Genomic DNA, 26,820 nt, shown 5'->3' on the forward strand with positions numbered 1-26,820 from the left:
TTCAGACTATGAGCAAAGAGAAACAATATTTATAATGATTTAATTCGGGAATAACTCTAAGACGTAATTCTCGATATGGTGATATTTGATCTGAAGTGAAAATCGTCAACGAGGTAGATGGGACAGGGAGTTATCAATAACATTGCCTCACCCATCTTCAAAGGATAAACTGGTTGTTTTTACCAATTCACAGAACGACGACTTACTGGTCAGCTTCAGACGACATGGATCCTACAGTTGCATTAGTTTCAAACCTGCATATTCTCCATCGAAAGTGAAGTAAACGAAGAAAAAGAAGCTTCTGTAATATCACCGTTGTCTAAGGAATACGTGCAGGTGTGCGGTAGAAGTACTTCACAACAGTATGGCCAAACGTCATTGCCTCGTTTCAGTAATTTAATACAGTGATGTAAGAGGCCTAAGGCGGAGAGAGGTCTTCAGTGAGATAGAGGCGATTAGTAATCACATGAGGGTACACTTCTAGGTACGTAAAATAGATGCATATGTTTTTAAAAACATAAATCACTATCTCTTCGGCGTATTTTATTTAGTAAAATAACAATTTTCTGTAGCTCACTTTTTACAAAACTTTTACATCGTGTAGTCTAGTTTTAAGATGGTTTCGTGGAACAATAAAATTAGTGCCACGTATGTTAGTAAAATTCTCAAAGGTATATAAATGTATATACGAGTCGGCAATATGTGCAGCGTTCCAGCGTCAACGCCTACATTACATAAGCCTTACTATGTTATTCTTACGGTAAAGAGTAATGTATGTTCTTTAGTGGCGTCAATATGCATGAGACAATACTCCGAAACCACTCGTAATGATACGGTGAAGTCTTTGTCTACATAGTGCTTATTTCGACTTCAGACGAATAAATGGCTCAAATGGCTCTGAGCACTATGCGACTTAACTTCTGAAGTCATCAGTCGCCTAGAACTTAGAACTAATTAAACCTAACTTACCTAAAGACATCCACGGACATCCATGCCCGAGGCAGGATTACATCGTGCGAGCGTAGCGGTCGCTCGGCTCCAGACTGTAGCGCCTAGAACCGCATGGCCACTCCGGCCGGCCAGACGAATGAAATCTATCGCATGCGCTAACTTGGGAATTTAGATAAATTTACTCTAGATAATCTCATTGCTTAGAAAATATCCTACACATCACAGAATGAATCGGTAATTCATTTTATTACTCGAGGTTAATATTCTTTCGAGACAAATGGATGCTTCATTTTATTTCTTAGGTTAATATTCTGCAGAATCGTGAACAAAAAATTATCTCCGTCTCAACTTCATCCACACTTCCACATTTAAAATCTTCGAAACGCTAAAGTGATTCACGACAAATTAGGGAAGTTTACGTTTGACTGACGGTTTTATAATAGTTCGAAACAGGAATTCTATGGCCACTGTGGTGCGCAGTCACTCTCTCAGTTTCCAAGGGCACCGATGCAGAGTTGCGGGGCAGTTATACGTCAGTAACTGCGAATGAGTAATCGCTCACGTAGACTGAGCGTTCGACGCTGCTAATCAACTCCTAAAGAGAACTGTCGTGGTGGTCTATCCTTTCCGGGCATCAACTAACTCGGAGTTACAGCAATTCCCGTGACGAGATAGATGTACACAAAAGCAATTGAGACTTATATATTCCTTACACTGTCAGAATGTTGGCAATATGTACTGCATAGTAAATAAGAAAACTTAAGACGACAAATCCACCCCATGAACCATGGACCTTGCCGTTGGTGGGGAGGCTTGCGTGCCTCAACGATACTGATAGCTGCACCATACATGCAACCACAACGGAGGGGTATCTGTTGACAGGCCAGACAAAATTGTGGTTCCTGAAGAGGGGCAGCAGCCTTTTCAGTGGTTGCAGGGGCAACAGTCTGGATGATTGACTGATCTGGCCCTGTAACACTAACCAAAACGGCCTTGCTGTTCTGGTACTGCGAACGGCTAAAAGCAAGGGGAAACTACAGCCGTAATTTAACCTTGGTCATGCAGCTTTACTGTGTGATAAATTGATGATTGCGTCCTCTTGGGTAAAATATTCCGAGGTAAAATAGCCCCCATTCGGATCTCCGGGAGGGTACTACTCAAGAGGGCGTCGTCATCAAGAGAAAGAAAAGTGGCGTTCTACGGATCGGAGCGCAGACTGTCAGATCCCTTAATCGGGCAGGTAGGTTAGAAAATTTAAAATGGGAAATGGGTAGGTTAAATTTAGATGTAGTGGGAATTAGTGAAGTTCGGTGGCGCAGGAGGAGCAAGACTTCTCGTCAGGTAAATACAGGGTTATAAAAACAATATCGAATAGGGGTAATGCAGGAGTAGGTTTAATAGTGTATAGAAAAATGGGAGTGCGGGTAAGCTACTACAAACAGCATAGTGAATGCATTATTGTGGCCAAGATAGACACGAAGCCCACGCCTACTACAGTGGTACAAGTTTATATGCCAACTAGCTCTGCAAATGAAGAAATTGAGGGAATGTATGATGAGATAAAAGAAATTATTCCGGTGGTGAGGGGAGATGAAAATTTAATAGTCATGGGTGACAGGAATTCGACAGAAGGAAAAGGAAGAGAAGAAAACGTAGAAGTTGAATATGGATTGGGGCTAAGAAGTGAAAGAGGAAGCCGTCTGGTAGAATTTTGCACAGAGCATAACTTACTCATAGCTAACACTTGGTTCAAGAATCATGAAAGAAGGTTGTATACATGGAAGAACCCTGGAGATTCTAAAAGGTTTCAGTTAGATTATACACTCCTGGAAACGGAAAAAAGAACACATTGACACCGGTGTGTCAGACCCACCATACTCGCTCCGGACACACGAGAGGGCTGTACAAGCAATGATCACACGCACGGCACAGCGGACACACCAGGAACCGCGGTGTTGGCCGTCGAATGGCGCTAGCTGTGCAGCATTTGTGCACAGCCGCCGTCAGTGTCAGCCAGTTTGCCGTGGCATACGGAGCTCCATCGCAGTCTTTAACACTGGTAGCATGCCGCGACAGCGTGGACGTGAACCGTATGTGCAGTTGACGGACTTTGAGCGAGGGCGTATAGTGGGCATGCGGGAGGCCGGGTGGACGTACCGCCGAATTGCTCAACACGTGGGGAGTGAGATCTCCACAGTACATCGATGTTGTCGCCAGTGGTCGGCGGAAGGTGCACGTGCCCGTCGACCTGGGACCGGACCGCAGCGACGCACGGATGTACGCCAAGACCGTAGGATCCTACGCAGTGCCGTAGGGGACCGCACCGCCACTTCCCAGCAAATTAGGGACACTGTTGCTCCTGGGGTATCGGCGAGGACCATTCGCAACCGTCTCCATGAAGCTGGGCTACGGTCCCGCACACCGTTAGGCCGTCTTCCGCTCACGCCCCAACATCGTGCAGCCCGCCTCCAGTCGTGTCGCGACAGGCGTGAATGGAGGGACGAATGGAGACGTGTCGTCTTCAGCGATGAGAGTCGCTTCTGCCTTGGTGCCAATGATGGTCGTATGCGTGTTTGGCGCCGTGCGGGTAGGCGCCACAATCAGCACTGCATACGACCGAGGCACACAGGGCCAACACCCGGCATCATGGTGTGGGGAGCGATCTCCTACACTGACCGTACACCTCTGGTGATCGTCGAGGGGACACTGAATAGTGCACGGTACATCCAAACCGTCATCGAACCCATCGTTCTACCATTTCTAGACCGGCAAGGGAACTTGCTGTTCCAACAGGACAATGCACGTCCGCATGTATCCCGTGCCACCCAACGTGCTCTAGAAGGTGTAAGTCAACTACACTGGCCAACAAGAACTCCGGATCTGTCCCCCCATTGAGCATGTTTGGGACTGCATCAAGCGTCGTCTGACGCGGTCTTCACGTCCAGCACGAACGCTGGTCCAACTGAGGCGCCAGGTGGAAATGGCATGGCAAGCCGTTCCACAGGACTACATCCAGCATCTCTACGATCGTCTCCATGGGAGAATAGCAGCCTGCATTGCTGCGAAAGGTGGATATACACTGTACTAGTGCCGACATTGTGCATGCTCTGTTGCCTGTGTCTATGTGCCTGTGGTTCTGTCAGTGTGTTCATGTGATGTATCTGACCCCAGGAATGTGTCAATAAAGTTTCCCCTTCCTGGGACAATGAATTCACGGTGTTCTTATTTCAATTTCCAGGAGTGTATAATGGTAAGACAGAGATTTAGGAACCAGATTTTAAATTGTAAGACATTCCAGGGTCAGATGTGTACTCTGACCACGATCTATTGGTTCTGAACTGTGGATTAAAACTGAAGAAACTGCAAAAAGGTGGGAATTTAAGGATATGGGACCTGGATAAAATGAAAGAACCAGAGGTTGTACAGAGTTTCAGGGAAAGCATAAGGGAGCAATTGACAGGAATGGGGGAAGGAAATACAGTAGAAGAAGAATGGGTAGTTTTGAGGAATGAAATAGTGAAGGCAGCAGAGGATCAAGTAGGTAAAAAGACGAGGTCTAGTAGAAATCCTTGGGTAACAGAAGAGACGCTGAATTTACTTGATGAAAGGAGAAAATACAAAAATGCAGTCAATGAAACAGGCAACAAGGAATACAAACGTCTCAAAAATGAGATCGGCAGGATGTGCAAAGTGGCTAAGCAGGGATGACTAGAGGACAAATGTATAGATGTAGAGGCTTATCTCACTAGGGGTAAGACAGATACTGCCTACAGGAAAATTAAAGAGACCTTTGGAGATAAGAGAACCACTTGTATGACCATCAAGAGCTCAGACGGAAACCCAGTTCTAAGCAAAGAAGGGAAAGCAGAAAGGTGGAAGGAGTATATAGTGGGTCTATACAGGGGCAATGTTCTTGAGGACAATATTATGGAAATGGAAGAGGAGGTAGATGAAGATGAAATGGGGGATATGATACTGCGTGAAGTGTTTGACAGAGCACTGAAAGACCTAAGTCGGAACAAGGCCCCAGGAGTAGACAACATTCCATTAGAACTACTGACAGCCTTGGGAGAGCCAGAACTAACAAAACTCTACTATCTGGTGAGTAAGATGTATGAGACAGGCGAAATTTCCTCACACTTCAAGAAGAATGTAGTAATTTCAATCCCAAAGAAAGCAGGTGTTGACAGATGTGAAATTACTGAACTATCAGTTTAATGAGTAAAAGCTGCAAAATACTAACACGAATTCTTTACAGACGAATGGAAAAACTGGTAGAAGCTGGCCTCGGTGAAGATCGGTTTGGATTCCGTAGAAATGTTGGAACATGTGAGGCAATACTGACCCTACAACTTATCTTAGAAGAAAGATTAAGGAAAGGCAAACCTACGTTTCTAGCATTTGCAGAAAGCTTTTGACAATCTTGACTGGAATACTCTCTTTTAAATTCTCAAGGTGGCAGTGGTAAAATGCAGGGAGCGAAGGCTATTTACAATTTGTACAGAAACCAGGTGGCAGTTATGAGAGTTGAGGGGTATGAAACGGAAGCAGTGGTTGGGAAGGGAGTAGGACAGGGTTGTAGTCTCTCCTCGATGTTATTCAATCTGTATATTGAGCAAACAGTGAAGGAAACAAAAGAAAAATTCGGAGTAGATATTAAAATCCATGGAGACAAATAAAAACTTTGAGGTTGCCGATGACAATGTAATTCTGTCAGAGACAGCAAAGGACTTGGAAGAGCAGTTGAATGGAATGGATAGTGTCTTGAAAGGAGGGTATAAGATGAACATCAACAAAAGCAAAACGAGGATAATGGAATGTAGTCGAATTAAATCGGGTGATGCTGAGGGAGTTAGATAAGGAAATGAGACAAAGTAGTAAAGGAATTTTGCTACTTGGAGAGCAAAGTAAATGATGATCGTCGAAGTAGAGAGGATATAAAATGTGGACTGGCAATGGCAAGGAAAGCGTTTCTGAAGAAGAGAAATTTGTTAACATCGAGTATTGATTTAAGTGTCAGGAAGTCGTTTCTGAACGTATTTGTATGGAGTGAAGCCATGTATGGAAGTGAAACATTGACGATAAACAGTTTAGACAAGAAGAGAATAGAAGCTTTCGAAATGTGGTGCTACAGAAGAATGCTGAAGATTGGATAGGTAGATCACATAACTAATGAGGAGGTATTGAATAGAATTGGGGAGAAGAGGAGTTTGTGGCACAACTTGACTAGAAGAAGGAATCTGTAGGTAGGACATGTTCTGAGGGATCACCAATTTTTTACTGGAGGGCAGCGTGGAAGGTAAAAATCGTAGAGGAAGACCAAGCGATGAATACACTAAGCAGATTCAGAAGGATGTAGGCTGCAGTAGGTACTGGGAGATGAAGAAGCTTGCACAGGATAGAGTTGCATGGAGAGCTGCATCAAACCAGTCTCAGGACTGAAGACCACAACAGCAACAACAAGACGAAAAAAGGCAGTTTATTGGCTTCCCCGTTTTGGTAAATAATAATACTGAAAGGGTCCTGCAGCTACCTTTCATTATCATATTATTTGCTTTCCAGTCATTCAGAACTCTCTGGCATGCGTGAGGGAATGAATGTGGGTGTGTTTCATTTTGCTACTCCGTGGTTTAGTGTGCTGCAGAGAATCAGTGGTTATCGTACAGAATGGACAACCCTTGTAGTTGTCAGGTAGGCGAAGAGGTTTGCTCCCCTTGTGTGAAAGTTACCGGTTTTAAATTGGTGGCGGAAGCCTCATTTCTGGGTTTGACTGGCCACGGGGTCGCGTGGGAGACGTTGGATTGTGTGAGACGGTCAGTCTGCTTCCAGCTCGACGAGGGTCTGCAACCGAGGCCTCTTCCAAGAAGGGTGAGCTGATTTAACCGCGTGGCGCGATGTCTCATAGAGAGAGGAGAGCTGTAAGTTTTTGGCCTCGCGCTTCAACTTATAAAGATTGTTTTGCTGGATCGCAGTAAGGTATGCAAGACTTTTTCAGACTTTCAGTTTGATTCCTAATGCAGACTTGACTTTGATCCGTAAGAAGAACGTAACACAAAGGTGTTGCATATGTTGAAGCACCCTCGGTTCAGTGTGAATGTTTGTGTGCCTGCGACTAAGTGTGTATACATTCTAATCTTTTCCGAGCCTTGGTGATTTTTGCCGCTTTGTGGATTTTCTTTGTTTCATTACTCTATGTCCATTGGAAACCATCAACGTGGGTTAATATTAGTTTGTTGGTGCTCTGCCCTTATCATTTGTCTATTCAAACGTGTCCTTCGTAAAATGTTCATTGTTCGCGACTGCGCGGTTTGACGTTACTAAAATTTGGCTACAGTACGTAGAAATTGTCTCCTCGAACCACGTGGCCACACGAGTCTGTTGAGAAACGTATAGCGTTTCACGAGCAATTGAACTTAGTTGCTATGCAACAGCAGCTGTATAGTTGCCTTACATCAATGTTTTAAGGAATAAATAATTTTACCGCGAATCTTATCCATTGTACCCATGTTACCTCCCCGTTACCTTCGCCATTTTCCTTGTAGTTTTCCTTGTTAGCCCATCCACGGCATTTCCATGCGCACAGGTCCAATAATTAGTGTTCCCTTTTTATTTTAAACAAATGCTTTACAATAGATCTTGTTTTTAGGAATGCTGCTGCAAGCTGTTCTTATGCACAGTGTCTACGCACTCTTTATTTTAATATTTCATTGACGTGAACAATGCCAGGATCATATTAATAATTACTTCCCATTCTTTATGAGTGACTTTATAATGAATGTTCCTTTATGACAATTTCTTATGAATAAATTAAGTAATTTTCCGACTCGGACCGACCCTTATTTGTCCTGTGGCTAGAGCTGGTGGTGAGCCGAACTTCTACGTTGACTCCAATGTTAGACAGCGTTTTCTTATCCAAAGTGCGCTTCACGCACCTTACGCATGGCTACCCTTTATTCACGCTACTTACAATACAACGGATTGTTTATGAGTATTGCAAGTCGTTTCACATTGCGTATACACTTAATATGGCGGACGTAAAAGTTTTCACACTTATTTCAAATATAAGAGAAAATTCTCACGAAAAATTGAACCAATCCCAAGCTTCCTTTTCATCAGGAATGGCTGGAGTTTTCCATCTCTAAATATCACGATGGCATACTACTATACGGTCTATTTATCTGAATAGACTTCACTCTCTCAGTGAATTCCAAATACTAGTACTTGGGTGCTGCAACGAATCTTCATCATTTGTCATATTGAACGATTCTGAATATTTATTCCAATCGTTATCATTCTCTAAATGGATTAATATAATTCTGAAATATGAAACTGATGAGTTGTGATAGTCTCTGATTCACTACGATTCCAAATGCTAACTTACAGGTCAATGTTTAAAGTATAAAACCGTTTGCAGAAGCTTTTAAGTTTTATGATTTGTGTAACATAATTGTCTTGAGAAAGTGTTTAAGAGGTAAACTGTAGGCAGTAAAATTTACTTTTCATAGGAGAGCAAAGAAAGTTTCTGGAAAAAATATGTAATCAAACAAAATTACGGGGAAAAATTTTCTGCTATACAATGGTTAAATGAGTGTTTTTCAGATACATATCTTTCTAACCTCACACTGATTTCGGTTAACGTTACACTGACTACATTGGTAGCTGCGCAGCCTGTAACAGGTATCTGTGAGCTAAGCATTCGTGATCCAATAAGCTATTGACAGCTGTCGGTGCATGTAGGAATAATGGCGAGAAGGTGTTCTCGGGCTTCACTGTGACGCCAGTACAGAGGCTACAGTCAGAGACGGCCCCAGAGTGAGCTTTGAATTTAGTGGGATAAAATGTTCTGTATTATTCATTTATAGAATAATTCCGATCGATGCTTAAACTTTCAGTGATAGCCTTTAGGGTCATTGCTAGAAGATAACTTTGACTGAATTGAAACGTCGGCCCTTCCATTTACGAGTACTCGTATACATCTGACGAACTACATCTGCCTGGCTACTTTATGTCATCATCACATTAGAGATATGATGAGGGATGGGTTGGCGCATTGGGTGCCCAGTGATCACGCTTCTGCTCGTGATCCAGAGTCAGTGTCAGTATCAACACTCAAATTAGGTCGTAAACTATACCACGTATACCTCACTGTCTGTTTTTTTTTTGTTTGTTTTTTTATTCAGTGTCTCCTAAGTTGTTATCACACAAACTAATTGCAGTGGATTGCCTACAAACACAGAACACAGTCCTGTCAGTTCGAGGGGTGAACCAAATCTCTGTCTGGGCACAAGCAATGCTGTGTTCATCATTAGGCCGTGTCGACCGTAGCTGATTGGACGATACTTCTATACATATGGTTTTCAACGTTGTGAATTGCCGTAGTCGGTGTCGTCCCACCAATCTGCTACCATTCTCACACGGACTTTTACAAGTCCTGGGAGTCTCAAGTCAAGATCATGTTTTAGAGGTCGGAATATGTTTTTTTTTTTTAATTTCTTTGTGGGTAGCAGGAATATTACTTGCCTACTTATGACTCTAACTACCTTAGTCGTTGTTGCCCAGTAGAATGGAAGCCACTCTGTGTGGTTGGGTCTCCTGGCTGTGTTGAATGGTGACTAGGATTACGAGACAGAGTTGCCTGAATTCCTACAGTATTTCTTCTGAGCACAGCCAACAGATGACTCATCTCGGAGCCGAGTCGGTTCTTATGCGAAATTGTGCTGGCTCTGCATAGTAGGGCGCTCAAGAAAGCTGGCTGATGTAATCAATGCCCACCGACAGGCAGCTCCATGCACGACGGCTTTCGAATTTCAGAACGTGCGAACCGCTCATGTGGTATTTGTTCAACATAAATATTAAAAAAAGATAACTCTGTGTGTGACATAGAGGAATAGGAAGGAAAGGGAAACGGTCTGTGGGGAACTAGTAACAATGCCTCACAAGGCATTGTAGAAATGCTGTATCGAAAGTCGAAAATTTGGTCCGGAGCAGGGCTCGAACCCGGATTTACCGCTTCTCGTGAGCGATTGCCTTATCTCCTTCGGCCATCCTCACACGGTCCTTGACCGACCGAAATTTCCAAATTGCTGCACGCTGCGATTCAGCGACCCTCGTCCATTAACCCCTGCAAGTAAATTATTGCGTCCCACGATGCCCTGTGCTATAGGAAGTGGCGAGTCCCCCCCCCCCCCCCCCCTTCGCCTTTCCTAGCCATTCCTCTGTTTCATACACAATGTATACACCAGCCTGGTCATCATGAGTAGTGTCCGGTAAGACATAGTACTCGTATATACACTGATGAGCCAAAATGTTATGCACCTGCTTAATAACTTGTTCGCCCGTCTTTGGAAAGAAATACGTACTGATTCTGCGTATCAGGGCTCCGACAGTTTGTTGGTAGGCTTTTGGAGGCATGTGGCATTGATGCCACAGGTCATGTAATTCGCCTAAATAACGGGCCGCTGATCGGCGTGTGCTGTGATGGCGATCCAGGTGGGTTGCATAGGATTTTAATCAGGTGAATTTGGCCGTCTAGGCATCAGCGTTACTTCACTATAATACTCGTCAAAACATTGTAGCACGTTCTGGCTCCGAGACACGGACAGTTATTCTGCTGGAAGGTGACTTCGCCGTCGGGGAAGACATCCAGCATGAAGGGATGCAGGTGGTTCGCAGCTGTCACAGTGTCTTCGATTACGACCGAAGGTCCGATGCAGGCGCAGGGGAATGTGTCCTATAGCACAATACTGCTCCCACCAGCCTGCGTTCGTGGAACTCTGCACTTTTTGAGCCGCCGTTCAAATCGATAACGGCGTTTGTGGAGACGACCGTCGACCTAGTGTAGCAAAAATGTGATTCATCCGAAGAGGCGATACGTTTCCATTGATCGAGGGTCGAATCCCGATGGCCTCGTGTCCACTGCACTCTTGAATGACGATGTCGTGGGATCAACATGTGAACACGTAGAGATGGTCTGCTGCTGCGGCGCTCCATGTTCATCAATGTTCGATGCACGGTGTGCTCCGAAACACTTGGGCATGCACCACCCTTGTGCTCTTTCAGTAGAGATGCCAGAGATCGCCAGCTATCCTGCTTTACAGAGCAAACAAGCTTTCCAACCCCACGTTCTGTGAAGAATCGTGGACGCCCAAACATTTAGCGCCTGTGCTTCTACCTCTTTGCTTAGATGTTCACGATAGTAGCACGTGAACATTCGACCAGATTTGCTATTTTCGAGATACAAGTTCGCAAGTTCGTTTGTCAGAGCCGCTTATCTCAGTGGATTTCCCCATTTGCTGCCCATCCCCCGTCCACGTCTGCTCCTCGTACATATTTTTATTACCGCGTCACGTGTCCGCATATTTTTGTTACCGCGTCATGTGTCTGCAGCTCCATCAGACGGCAACTATCGTCGTGGTGGCAGTGGTCTTAATATTTTGGACGATCAATGTATACACACACATTGAGGTAACTTCCTCGTCGAATGGTTAGCGTTGGTGCCTTCGGTGCGAAAGCTGACGGTTTAGAATTCCAGTACGTCCTCAGACTTTTTGTGAGGTACGGTCTGAAACGGTGTCTACTCAGCCTTGTGGGGCCGAATGAGGAACTGCTTGAATAAAGAAACGGAGCATCGTCAGGATTCATGTATTGGCAATAATGGCCGGAGGATTTGGTGAAATGCTACTCACATGACCCACGATCATACATCGCTCCTGATACTGCCTTGCAAGCAGCAGTTGTCCATTTGGTACGGTGCCCGGATGTATGCTGGAGCGCCTCACTACTGCTCATCCAACCACCAATCACCTAAATAACGGGAGAACTCCTCAATGAGAGACATTAATGCACGAAGTCACATGGTGGAAGTTCGGCGAAAAAGCTATTAGCACACTGATGAATTTAAACATCCATTATAAACGTTGTAATGGCAGTACTTTGCCCAGAAACAGCAGATTAAAGAAAAACTCATTTTCCGGGTATCCTACTTGTACCCACCCACTCTCCACCCGTAATTAGCTCACCAAACAGAATGTGTGTCACAACACGGAAGTGTGTGGCTGAATCTTGATGTAATTATCTTGAATCCTGTGAAAGCATTCCATCGGCCAGGCGTCATCTCTCCTAGTACCAGCGAAACTGATACACCATTTTAAATATTTCTGGCCTTTGGATTTATTAGGGTCACTGTATCTCAAAGTTTAAATTTTCACAAATATTTGACTTATGCTGGCGTGCAAATCAATTCAAAGTTCCATCACTAAGAAACCTATCTTTTACGTATTTCACGCACATGACACGTTCGATAAAAGTGACGTATTTACGAAACTGTCACTAAATACAGGAACTTTTTCACGTCATCAGCATCTAGTGAAAAAACAGGCCTGCTGAATCTTGGCGTAAGTATACTGTTTGCAACTGTTTCCAATGCATCACGGTGGAACAGGGGAAGTCGAGACGAACAATTTTATGCAGGATCTGTCTCACCGCGAAATTGATTCAAGTTCGTCTACAAAAGTCCCTTAAGCTAATACGCATGCGAACCAGATCTTATTTTGACTACAATCGTCTCTGAATATTAAAAATCCTTTGTTTTTGCACTTGGAAAACGTAAAATTCTCTTTCCGTAAATTTAATCTCAACAAATTTTGAATTTTAATAGCTATAAAATAACAGTTAAACCATGGAAACCCAGGTAGGAACATCAAAAATACAGGGAAAGATTACTACTTAACGTAAATAAGGAAGGTCAACTTACAGACAGGCACAATTTAAAGACACTCACATATACCTTATGGCCACAACCTTCCTCATTAAAAGAGACACACATTCGCACCATGCACACGCAAAATGGTTCAAATGGCTCTCAGCACTATGGAACTTAACGTCTGAGATCATCAGTCCCCTAGAACTTAGAACTACTTAAACCTAACTAACCTAAGGACATCACACACATCCATGCCCGAGGCAGGATTCGAACCTGCGTCCGTAGCGGTCGCTCGGTTCCACAGTGAAGCCGCTAGAATCGCTCCGCCACTGCGGCCGGCCATGCATACACACACACACACACACACACACACATATATATATATATATATACTCCTGGAAATTGAAATAAGAACACCGTGAATTCATTGTCCCAGGAAGGGGAAACTTTATTGACACATTCCTGGGGTCAGATACATCACATGATCACACTGACAGAACCACAGGCACATAGACACAGGCAACAGAGCATGCACAATGTCGGCACTAGTACAGTGTATATCCACCTTTCGCAGCAATGCAGGCTGCTATTCTCCCATGGAGACGATCGTAGAGATGCTGGATGTAGTCCTGTGGAACGGCTTGCCATGCCATTTCCACCTGGCGCATCTGTTGGACCAGCGTTCGTGCTGGACGTGCAGACCGCGTGAGACGACGCTTCATCCAGTCCCAAACATGCTCAATGGGGGACAGATCCGGAGATCTTGCTGGCCAGGATAGTTGACTTACACCTTCTAGAGCACGTTGGGTGGCACGGGATACATGCGGACGTGCATTGTCCTGTTGGAACAGCAAGTTCCCTTGCCGGTCTAGGAATGGTAGAACGATGGGTTCGATGACGGTTTGGATGTACCGTGCACTATTCAGTGTCCCCTCGACGATCTCCAGAGGTTTACGGCCAGTGTAGGAGATCGCTCCCCACACCATGATGCCGGGTGTTGGCCCTGTGTGCCTCGGTCGTATGAAGTCCTGATTGTGGCGCTACCTGCACGGCGCCAAACACGCATACGACCATCATTGGCACCAAGGCAGAAGCGACTCTCATCGCTGAAGACGACACGTCTTCATTCGTCCCTCGATTCACGCCTGTCGCGACACCACTGGAGGCGGGCTGCACGATGATGGGGCGTGAGCGGAAGACGGCCTAACGGTGTGCGGGACCGTAGCCCAGCTTCATGGAGACGGTTGCGAATGGTCCTCGCCGATACCCCAGGAGCAACAGTGTCCCTAATTTGCTGGGAAGTGGCGGTGTGGTCCCCTACGGCACTGCGTAGGATCCTACGGTCTTGGCGTGCATCCGTGCGTCGCTGCGGTCCGGTCCCAGGTCGACGGGCACGTGCACCTTCCGCCGACCACTGGCGTCAACATCGATGTACTGTGGAGACCTCACGCCCCACGTGTTGAGCAATTCGGCGGTACGTCCACCCGGCCTCCCGCATGCCCACTATACGCCCTCGCTCAAAGTCCGTCAACTGCACATACGGTTCACGTCCACGCTGTCGCGGCATGCTACCAGTGTTAAAGACTGCGATGGAGCTCCGTATGCCACGGCAAACTGGCTGACACTGACGGCGGCGGTGCAGAAATGCTGCGCAGCAAGCGCCATTCGACGGCCAACACCGCGGTTCCTGGTGTGTCCGCTGTGCCGTGCGTGTGATCATTGCTTGTACAGCCCTCTCGCAGGGTCCGGAGCAAGTATGGTGGGTCTGACACACCGGTGTCAATGTGTTCTTTTTTCCATTTCCAGGAGTATATATATATGCGAGCTCACCTCGTGCTCACATGACCTCCAATTAACAATTAAATCGTTTTGTTTTTTCTGGCCTTCTTACTACGAAACCAATGTGCTTGCAACGGTTAAATTTAGATCGATTTGTAAACGTAATTAGTTTCTACTTAACGGTTACAAAGTAATTTTCTTTCATTACCTCACAGGTGATTTAAATTAATAATGGTAACGAAATAGCCGATTAAGACGGTGCCGGAACAGGGCAAAAGGGTGTCGGAAATCTCACGAGGCGCGCATGCGCTGTAACTTATATGGCTCTTGCAAGCCAATTTGAGGCAGTTTCTCGACCTGATAGACCGCAGTTATCGCATATCAAATTGTTCGTCTCGACTTACGCACCAGTGTCCTACGCAGTAAAACAGTTATCATTTGCAACCTGTGTAATGCACGTAAGAAACGGAAAGGCCCTACAGTGTTTCACTTCACGACCATCTGTCGTTCTCTGTAATCATTCACTTATTTTGAGCTATAAATATGGTTGACCATTTCGGTCAATATTGTGGGGAAGGCTGATGACATACAAAGTATACGAAGAACCCGAAGCAATAGTAACAGTAGACCGGACAATTCTCTTGGATTACTTAAAGAAAGAGAAAATGGATTTACGAGATCTCTAGAAGGGAAACGTGGTTGCTTTGTCAACGCGTGAGTGTCACTGAACTACTTAAGAAACTCCGCGAATGTCTTCGCAAGAAAAGTCTAGGCTATCACTAATTGTCCCTCTCACAGAGGGATACTGACTGTACTTCTTGTAACCATAAGCGAATCGAACAGTAGATACAGACGTCGACTACGTCACTAGTTCTCCCTTAGTAAGGATTACAGGCTACGTACATGTAGCGCTCCTTGTCGTAAGTGACACCTATCTTGGCTGCCGAACGACAAATGCGAACACAATACCACTCACTCGCTCATGAGTGTTGTCCAACAGGTCAGTTTTTGAAAGCTGTCACGTGGGCTTCGCTTTTCGTTTTGGCCTTTTATAATGTGCCGTTGGTTGGTACAGTGTAATATATCCAACACACATTGAGAGAGATTGTAATTCTACATCATCATCAATCATGCAAACTACAAAATCGAACACATTACAAAAGAATTCTGAGTCGCAAGTGTGTTACTCAGAGAATCAAAAAACCTGAACTGTAATTAAAGACTCGAATGTTTATTAAAGCCAGTTCTTGCAGTACTACAGAGTACTGTACATATGAACCACCACCAACATAGCTAAAATACAGCACATTTAATTGGTTCAGACACTTATCATATATAAACGAACTACCAGTACAAAAATTACCTACTCACTCCCAAAACCACCAGTGAAACATCTCCATCAAAAACATGTACTTACAACTTTGTCCAACAGACAACTGGCTACAAAATAGCTACAAAATAGCAGGTCAGCAACTGGAAGCAGTTAATTCCATAAATTATCTGGGAGTACGCATTAGGAGTGATTTAAAATGGAATGATCATATAAAGTTGATCGTCGGTAAAGCAGATGCCAGACTGAGATTCATTGGAAGAATCCTAAGGAAATGCAATCCGACAACAAAGGAAGTAGGTTACAGTACGCTTGTTCGCCCAATGCTTGAATACTGCTCAGCAGTGTGGGATCCGCACCAGGTAGGGTTGATAGAAGAGATAGAGAAGATCCAACGGAGAGCAGCGCGCTTCGTTACAGGATCATTTAGTAATTGCGAAAGCGTTACGGAGATGATAGATAAACTCCAGTGGAAGACTCTGCAGGAGAGACGCTCAGTAGCTCGGTACGGGCTTTTGTTGAAGTTTCGAGAACATACCTTCACCGAAGAGTCAAGCAGTATATTGCTCCCTCCTACGTATATCTCGCGAAGAGACCATGAGGATAAAATCAGAGAGATTAGAGCCCACACAGAAGCATACCGACAATCCTTCTTTCCACGTACAATACGAGACTGGAATAGAAGGGAGAACCGATAGAGGTACTCAGGGTACCCTCCGCCACACACCGTCAGGTGGCTTGCGGAGTACGGATGTAGATGTAGATGTAGAGAGGCTCTCTGCATCGCGGTGTAGCTTGCTCGCCAGATTTCGAGAGGGTGCGTTTCTGGATGAGGTATCGAATATATTGCTTCCCCCTACATATACCTCCCGATGACATCACGAATGTAAAATTAGAGAGATTAAAGCGCGCACGGAGGCTTTCAGACAGTCGTTCTTCCCGAAAACCATACAGACTGGAACAGGAAAGAGAGGTAATGACAGTGGCACGTAAAGTGCCCTCCGCCACACACCGTTGGGTGGCTTGCGGAGTATAAATGTAGGTGTAGATGTAAATTCTGATAGAAAGGGAAACGGGAACAAGAGATCTCTTATACTTTCCAGAATGGAGGCCAAACATACAAATCAGAACGTCATTTTAATCACACAAAATGACTGTATCTACATATCTCAAACATTAGAAATGGCTCAAGTTGAATCTCTGTTCATTTATAAGACACGTGAGCTGGTAGACAGTTCCGATCACCCACGTATTCATAGTAAGAATGTGTTTGTTGGTAAGTAATATTTAGAGATATTTTGAATTCTGCGTATTCCAAGGAGTTCTCTTTTCGAGTATCTCTATGGTCTTGAGTTATCGCTGCCTCGTAAAACGGACGTAGGGCTTTGCAGATAAAGATTCGTTCGAAATGCGACTTTACTGATGAGGTCAGTCAAAGTGGCAGAAAAAAATAATGAAGAAGGATTAGACATTAACTGTCCCTAAATGACGAATTAATTTGAGACCGAGCATGCGGTCGGACCGAAAAGGGTTAAAAACTCAGAGGTGACCCTAGAGGGATAATCATGTCAGTATTAGACTTACGCGAATTTGGAAATTCACAGCACACATAAATATGAACGGTTGGAGGGGGTTTGAACCTGAAACCTGTGGAATGCAAGATTACTACTACAACCGCAACATCAGCTCTATCGGTTATTTAATATCAGAAAGTGTAATACACTCCTGGAAATGGAAAAAAGAACACATTGACACCGGTGTGTCAGACCCACCAAACTTGCTCCGGACACTGCGAGAGGGCTGTACAAGCAATGATCACACGCACGGCACAGCGGACACACCAGGAACCGCGGTGTTGGCCGTCGAATGGCGCCAGCTGCGCAGCATTTGTGCACCGCCGCCGTCAGTGTCAGCCAGTTTGCCGTGGCATACGGAGCTCCATCGCAGTCTTTAACACTGGTAGCATGCCGCGACAGCGTGGACGTGAACCGTATGTGCAGTTGACGGACTTTGAGCGAGGGCGTATAGTGGGCATGCGGGAGGCCGGGTGAACGTACCGCCGAATTGCTCAACACGTGGGGCGTGAGGTCTCCACAGTACATCGATGTTGTCGCCAGTGGTCGGCGGAAGGTGCACGTGCCCGTCGACCTGGGACCGGACCGCAGCGACGCACGGATGCACGCCAAGACCGTAGGATCCTACGCAGTGCCGTAGGGGACCACACCGCCACTTCCCAGCAAATTAGGGACACTGTTGCTCCTGGGGTATCGGCGAGGACCATTCGCAACCGTCTCCATGAAGCTGGGCTACGGTCCCGCACACCGTTAGGCCGTCTTCCGCTCACGCCCCAACATCGTGCAGCCCGCCTCCAGTCGTGTCGCGACAGGCGTGAATGGAGGGACGAATGGAGACGTGTCGTCTTCAGCGATGAGAGTCGCTTCTGCCTTGGTGCCAATGATGGTCGTATGCGTGTTTGGCGCCGTGCAGGTGAGTGACACAATCAGGACTGCATACGACCGAGGCACACAGGGCCAACACCAGGCATCATGGTGTTTGGAGCGATCTCCTACACTGGCCGTACACCTCTGGTGATCGTCGAGGGGACACTGAATAGTGCACGGTACATCCAAACCGTCATCGAACCCATCGTTCTACCATTCCTAGACCGGCAAGGGAACTTGCTGTTCCAACAGGACCATGCACGTCCGCATGTATCCCGTGCCACCCAACGTGCTCTAGAAGGTGTAAGTCAAGTACCCTGGCCAGCAAGATCTCCGGATCTGTCCCCCATTGAGCATGTTTGGGACTGGATGAAGCGTCGTCTCATGCGGTCTGCACGTCCAGCACGAATGCTGGTCCAACTGAGGCGCCAGGTGGAAATGGCATGGCAAGCCGTTCCACAGGACTACATCCAGCATCTCTACGATCGTCTCCATGGGAGAATAGCAGCCTGCATTGCTGCGAAAGGTGGATATACACTGTACTAGTGCCGACATTGTGCATGCTCTGTTGCCTGTGTCTATGTGCCTGTGGTTCTGTCAGTGTGATCATGTGATGTATCGGACCCCAGGAATGTGTCAATAAAGTTTCCCCTTCCTGGGACAATGAATTCACGGTGTTCTTATTTCAATTTCCAGGAGTGTAGAAATCGTTGTATATATACGTGTGTGTCTGTGAAAGGGGGCGTGAGTATGAAGTTTCAATCAATGGTTGATCATCTTCAGATCTTCGTAGCTCCATAAGCAACCTGTCATAACCAGTCATAACTATACATCAAAACGGTGATCATGATAAAGACAGCAAATAACCTGAAACAATGGATAATTTCTGAACTACAGAAGTTAACAGGTTAGCCTTATGACACTGAAGGTAGACGACTTTTTTAGGTACAACGGTAAACGAAACAAATGTTGTGTCCGTTGCAGGTGAAGAATGGAGTGGCTATGGTTTGTTACCTCATCGTCTCCTGTTACCTTATGGAAAGTAACTAGCTCATGTAGAAAGAGAAATTAGGGAAGAATCGTCTGTTGCCTGCTTGAGGAACGCCGGCTCAGAAAACGATTTAGGAGAACCTTGGTCAATCTATATCAGAATAACTGGACGGGGATTTGAACATAGCTGGTCGTTGTGACCGAGCGGGCCTATGCACTTCAGTCCGGACCTGCGCTGCTGCTACGGTCGCAGGTTCGAATCCTGCCTCGGGCATGGTTGTGTGTGATGTCCTTAGCTTGGTTAGGTTTAAGTAGTTCTAAGTCTAGGGGTCTGATGGCCTCAGATGTTGAGTCCCATAGTGCTCAGAGGCATTTGAACCATTTCTCTTGCAATGCATGTTGCGAATAAAACGTCATTACTGATGCCGAAGTTTTGCTGAATGAACAACGGAAATGTAGTAAGCGACAAACATTTTACGGGAGGAGGGGGGTGGGGGTGGGGGGCGCAGAGGGGTGTCACCGAGGAAAAAGTTTGAAGTTTCTTGTAGCATAATCGCCAAATGGTATTCTCAGATACTGATTTAAGCTCACCTGCTTCTGAATCTGGTTAAAAAAAATGGATTTTTTGATTTTCGTCTTAAAACGATGCTTCGAGATTTTTGAACAAAATGGTAGTTAAAAGAACTGGAAGTCGAGAAGTTGTTTGAAAACCAACTTAAAGATCTCTCGGTGTGAAGCCACACCATTGTACCCGCTACTTTCACATGTCAAAAGTTGTCATTAGACTTGTTTTCGCGAAAGATACGCTACACAACTGTTACTTGAATTGGTAGCCCTATTGTAAGAATTTTTGCGAAAGTGTTCCGTTTTCTCTGGTTTATATTTAGTTTTAGAGTATTGTTTTGGCTATAAACATTTCTGTAGTTTGAGTTTGTGCTATTTTGTCATTCTCAGAACTTATCAAATCTCGAAAATAGTGTTTTAGGATTGGTGTGAAGTTCTATAGTTATTACGAATATGCTCTAAGTTTAGTAGGTGGCACTCACTGGTAGCAGTTGATTCCATGAATATGTCCAAAACTGAAAAATGGGTATTTGCGGCAACTGAGTAGGCCAGAAAAACAATGAGAAGCCAACAAAGGAAAAGAGAAGGTGAGGAACATGTACGTCAAGAAGATTATGCAACGGGGAATATATTAGGAATGGCAGAGGTGTACAATTGGACAAATATAACTTCGAATTGAATGTCCTGAGAACTAAATTTTCATGTTTATCTTACGCACAAGAACTCTGTTTAAGCTAGAGAATTGGTAAATTTCGAGATGTTTCATGATACTGTTTGGTGTGAAGTAGACTATAACTGACATACTACCAACAGGAAGAAAAATACATACTGGTTAGCTGTACAAATTGAATCTTAATTTCGATTATCAGATGTAAATATTTCTATAGCAAAAAGCGGTGATCGAAATGACATGATAGTAGTCTTTGTTTTGAGATGGACATGTTGTTAATGTCTGCGTAAAGTTTCAGTCATCTTAGTAAGACTGTTAGCCAGGTATTATATTCTAAGTATTGACCGGCAAATAGAACATACAATTTGCTGATCTCCACAAAAAAATTATAATGAAGTCGGTTAAGGGAACTAATAGTTGTATCTCAAAATGTTCAGCAAATGAACTCTTATTACCCTACAATCCTACAATTTCGCCCTACTCAGAGTTCACGTTTTTAGCGAGAGTCACGCAAGCATTAGGAAAATTGCTAGTATTATTCCAGGCGTTCACATACCTTAATGTAATATGGGTAATTTCCAGGCCATGAGTTACCCTGTCTCAGGACATATACACAGGTTAACAGCAGTGCTCAACTTCTTGCGACAAACGTATAACTTACGATTATATCCATTCATGAGAGGATTACGAAGGTAATTTTAATTTTTTAACCCTGTCAATCAATAATTATACGAAACACTGAAAATCAAGTCTTTTTTGCTTCTGGAGGCTATTAGACAGGCAACTAGATAGAAGAAGAACAATGAGTTGGGTCAGCGGTTCAGTTATACAGCTGCGACGTCACCTGAAAGCTTTTAACTGAAGCTTTTAACTGAAACTACTCCTACCGGGCGAATTGTAAATTTGCACCTATTTCGATACCGACGCGTTTAATAAATATTTACTTTTTCATTAAACCTGTATTCCGTAGCAATACGGCGAAGTTGGTAGTGCCCGAAATCTTCATCGCTGTCGCCGCCGCCGCCGTCGTCGTCACAGTCGGGGCAGGATCTTTAAATTCATTATGGAAGTCCAGAGCGGCGGGTCGCTCGAGAACTAAGTCCAGGTAATTACTGCGAGGCGCGTACCTGGCTCCGACGGAACAGGTTGGGGGTGGCGTGGGTGGTGGTGGGGGGAGTCTGAGCTCATTTGAGAGCAGGCGGCAGCGGGATTGGTGCGGCAGCCAGCCTGCTGACATCTATAGCTGGGGGCGGTGTCAGCAGCAGGCAAGGCGACAGAAGGACCTTGAAATTTTCATAGTCCGGAGTCTTGCCAGTGGAGCGCGGCATGGATTCGGCCCCCGCACTAGCGCGCAGCGTGGCTAGTAATGGCCGTGCTGGGACAGGTAAGGTGAGGCGGGAGGATAATGAGACACGCGAAGCCCCGCCGGCGCCGGCGCCGGCACCTGCGCAGCCACTGTGCTGTGTGCATGCAGTCCCACTGCCGCCCTTTGTTAGCGGGTGACGCCGGCTGCTGCCTCTCGGGGGCTGTGCGCTATCGTCATACGGCTCTTTACTTCCCGTAGAAGAGTGCCAGGCGCGAAGGCGCTGCACGTGCAACAACGGGAGCGAAGGCGTTGTTGCGACGAGACTGCAGCGCTAACCCGGTCATTGCCAGCTACTGACTCTGCAACTAAGATTTCTGCGACATTTTCATCTTGAAGCTGGCTGTACTTAGCAAGGTCTCAGGACCATCTCTGGCTCTTACAGCCCTGGTTATCTTACTCATTAGAAAATGCCAATCATTGTAAGCCGCCAAGGAGCGCTAGACGTGTCGTTTTCTACACGTCACCGGTCTTTAGTTGGCGCCTTCAGTTGGTTGTTGTCGCACCGACAGGCCAGTCCTAAGCTTTTATTGGCTGCTGCATGTGTGTATTTGTGCCAAAATGATATACGTCATCTATTTTTCAGTCTCAGTAGCAAATTGTTACTTTATATATAGCTTCGGTCACCGTAGATTATCTTCAGGTTTGAGTAGTTGCCTAAGCAACTCGTCGTGTCTATTTCGGATCTACAAATCAGATTACCGTGTTCTGACGTGTAGTTCCGGTATTCTGATGTGTAGTTCCGATACAGACACGACTACATAGATCTGAAGATGGTCCAAGGAGATCGTAACTGTATATACCACAAAGATATGCAACTGACACGGCAAACTTGTAAGTACGCTGCTTAGGTGTTTATGTTGGTAACGACACGTAGCGCTCTGTACGAAAATCACTGACTGTGCTGTGTGCAATCTGTGGCTGTATGGCATTTTGGAATATTCGCTATTGTACTGTTGCGCAGCTGGATGTGAACAGCGCGTAACTTGGGCAGTTGCAGGCGAGCCGCCAGCAGTGGTGGATGTGGGGAGACAGATGGCAGAGTTTTTAGAGCGGATGATCTGGACGTGTGTCCATCAGAAAAGTGAAATTTGTAAGACTGGATGTCCACTTTTGAAGATTATAAAGGTAAATACATTGTTTGTTCTCTATCAAAATCTTTCATTTGCCATCAGTAGTTAGTGGCTTCAGTACTTACAATCTTTTATTTAGCTGGCAGTATTGGCGCTCGCTGTATTGCAGCAGTTCGAGTAACGAAGATTTTTGTGAAGTAAGTGATTCATGAAAGGTACAGATTATTGTTAGTCAGGGCCATTCTTTTATAGGGATTATTCAAAGTCAGACTGCGTTGCGCTAAAAATATTGTGTGTCAGTTTAGTGTTGATCAGAATAAGTAAAGAGAGAAATCTCTATATACGTTCAATTTTTCTCAGCTGTTTGAAAATCAAACAACGTAAGAGGTTTATCAGCACATTCATTTATAATTTTTTCTAAGGGGACGTTTCAAATTAAACGATATATTATATTTCTTTAAAAATATCGACACAGTTTCCCGATTCTCTCTCTAAGAACTTGTCGGCTCTAGTGACTTGAAGCTTCATTACTTATTGTTACTTAGATGAGCATTTTCATAAGTTTAGTGAGCCATCTTCAATGTAGTCTTTGTTAAGTACTATTGAAAACAATTTAACAGGAAAATTTAAAATAGAAGACAAATTATGAACCGTTAGAACCACCTCGTGCATTGTCGTACTGTTACGAATAGTGCCTCACCATAGTGATCCATGCTGGTAGTAAGTACTGTTCTAGTCTTGCGGCAGCCAGTGAGTTTCACTATTGCCTGCAGCCCATCATAAATGTACTTTACGCTAGTAAACATCAGTGACGTATTAAGCAAGTTTTACATGTTGTTCATTTGTATATGAAAAGTGTATTAATTATGTGAGTTGATTGTTTTGCTTGTAGATTTGCTGATTGCTTATAGCTGTCAGTACATGATTAGATTAGATTATATTAGTTTTTTGTTCCATAGATCAGTGCTGAGGAGATCTTCGTGGATGTGTAACATGTCCATTTTTTATAAGGTGAAATAACCATACTAATAGTATGAATATATACACCATTTGTTTCTATTAAAAAATTCGTCAATGGAGTAAGTCACTAGTAAGTCTTTCAGGCTCCTTTTAAACTGATCTTTATTTGTAACTAAACTTTTTATGTTTGCTGTTCCTGAGTAGTGGACCCCTTTTAGAACTAAAGTAAGTGCTTTTAAGTCATTGTGGAGATCATTTCTGTTCCTGGTATTGTGTTTATGAACTGACCTGTTTGTTGGTAAAAGAGGTATATTATTTATGACAAATTTCATTAAGGGGTAAATATACTGAGAAGCAGTAGTTAGTATACCCAGTTCTTTGAAGAGGTTTCTACAGGACGTCCGTGAATTTGCTCCACAAATAATAGGTATTATACGCTTTTGGACTCTGAAAACTTTTGTTTGACTTGAAGAGTTACCCCAAATATTATACCATATCACATTACGAAATGAAAGTCGGCAAAGTGTGCAAGCTTTTTCATTTTTATTTCGCATATGTCTGCTAACACTCGAACTGCAAATACAGAATTGTTAAGGCGTTTTTACAGTTTTGTGGTATACTACTCCCAACTGAATTTATTATCAAGTTGTAATCCCAGGAATTTAAGACTGTCAACCTCTTCTATCTGTTCTTCTTCATACTTTTTGCATATGCTGGGTGGAAACCTCTTACAAGTTTTGAATTGCATATAGTGCGTCTTTTCGAAGTTTAATGTCAGTGAGTTGGCTTTAAACTATGTATTAAGGTCCATGAAAATATGATTAGCAGATCTTTCTAGAACTGCACTCAACATATAATTTATTGCAATACTTGTGTCATCTGCAAACAAATGAACTCTGCTTCTGGCAGTGTAACTGATGAGAAATCATTAATGTACACAAGAAAAAGCAATGGCCCTAAGATGGATCCTTGTGGGGACACCACATGTAATTTCTTCCCATTCTGATGGTGACTGATGACTTAATTCACTAGTCCATTGCACTGACACCCTGAATTAGTGATGATTGTTTTACCAACGTTTACATCTTGAGTAAGATAAGTGCACTATTTTTTTAAAATTTCGAATATTTTTCTTAAGAGGACTTAGAACAGAAAAATTTATTTTTCAACATTTTCGGATTTTTATCTCATTATAAAACTGGCAATTCTCCGATTAAAAAGATTGATATATAACTTATAAACTCGCATGGGAAGTATTTTATTTAATTTTTTAGATATAATCTACACTAGTGAGAGTGTTAAAGTTTTTATATACATTATTCCAAGAGTTAATAAAGTCAGTAATTTTTTATATAGAAGACTGTGGATTGCTGTGTTATAAAGGTTAAATTACGTGTTTATATTGATAGCACTGTCAAAAATAATATCATATCATTTTATAGTATAAACACGCGTTGCATGTCAAAATGCTAACGTTTTTCCGAGGAAAAGTGGCGAATAGATTGGTAAACCTCTCAAAAAGTTAAGTATGACGCCAAAACTAAGTGTTTTTAAGAAATGTGGGTTCGAATAAAGGAAAACATTGTGTTCAACATGTGGCATGTGAAGTTACAGACAATGAAAAACAGGCAGACTCGTCAGCGTCTACAGAAACATCCATCAGAGCTTCGAAGATTAAAATAAAACGTTGTGATACTCCGTTTTCTCAAAATTAAAGTGATGTAAATGGTAGATTAGGTTATATTTTGATAGATTTATTCATCCTAACAGGTGTCTTAGGTGAAAGTGTGTGTTGTAAAATACGAGGGTCGGTCAAAAAGTAATGCCTCCCATTTTTTTCTACTTAAAAAAATTAAGTTAAGTGAAAAATTTGAATTTGGCGCCATTCCTCAAACCTTCTTCTGCAATCCACTGCAGTAGTAACTTTCTGTGTCAACAGGTGGCAGCACAGCAGAAGTTTGTAAGATGGCCGACATCGATGTTCGTTTGAGACAGCGTTGTGTGATTGAATTCTTGAATGCAGAAGGTGAAACGCCCATACGCATTCATGAAAGACTGAAGAAGGTGTATGGTGTTGTGACAGTGGATGTCAGCACTGTTAGACGATGGGTTCGTCGTTGTAAGGAAGCTGAAGGGCAAACACCATTGACTGACGAAAAGCGGAGCGGCAGGCCGGTGAGTGCAGTGACTCCACACAACATTCAGCAAGTTGATGACATCATTCGTGGTGACCGTCGGGTGACTGCAGATGAAGTGTGTCGCATTATTTCTCTTAGTAAAGGCAGTGTGATCACGATTATTAAACAATTGGGGTACTCAAAAGTTTGTGCACGGTGGGTTCCAAGAATGTTAACCGATCAGAATAAAGAGGCAAGGAAAACAATAGCCTCCCAACACTTGCAGCGCTTCCGTTTGGAGGGAGATGAGTTTCTGAAAAAAATTGTGACCGGGGACGAAACATGGGTGCATTTTTTTGAACCCGAATCAAAGAGGCAGTCAATGGAGTGGCGTCACACAAGCTCGCCGAGGAAGAAAAAATTCGAAACTGTGCGATCGGCAGGGAAAGTTACGAGTATGGCAACAGTTTTCTGGGATACAGAGGGTGTGATTCTGGTTGATTTTTTGGAGCAGGGATGCACAATAAATTCTGTTCAATACGTCACAACCCTAAAAAAACTTAAAGCACGTCTTCAGCGAGTTCGCCCAACAACATCAATGGCAGATGTTCTTCTTTTGCATGACAATGCAAGACCACACACCAGTCGTCACACCTCTGATGAGATTGTCAAAATTGGATGGGAAGTTTTGCCTCATCCCCCATACAGCCCTGACCTGGCACCATCAGACTTCCATCTGTTCGGGCCACTAAATGAAGCTCATCATGGGATTCATTTTGAAGATGAGGAGGCCGTCAAAACATCCGTGCGTCAATGGCTCAGGAAGCAGAGCTGTGATTTTTACCGTGCTGGGATACATGCCCTTGTTCAAAGATGGACCA

The 26,820-nt window shown here is 44.2% G+C and overlaps 1 protein-coding gene across 1 annotated transcript in view; it reads left to right on the plus strand.

The window, feature by feature from the left end:
• Positions 1-26,820, plus strand: part of LOC126334783 (agrin-like) — a 1,978,886-nt gene that overhangs the window by 878,998 nt on the left and 1,073,068 nt on the right. The gene's annotated exons all lie outside the window — the stretch shown is intronic.

Source organism: Schistocerca gregaria, chromosome 2 (genome assembly GCF_023897955.1).
Source record: "Schistocerca gregaria isolate iqSchGreg1 chromosome 2, iqSchGreg1.2, whole genome shotgun sequence".
Taxonomy (NCBI): domain Eukaryota; kingdom Metazoa; phylum Arthropoda; class Insecta; order Orthoptera; family Acrididae; genus Schistocerca; species Schistocerca gregaria.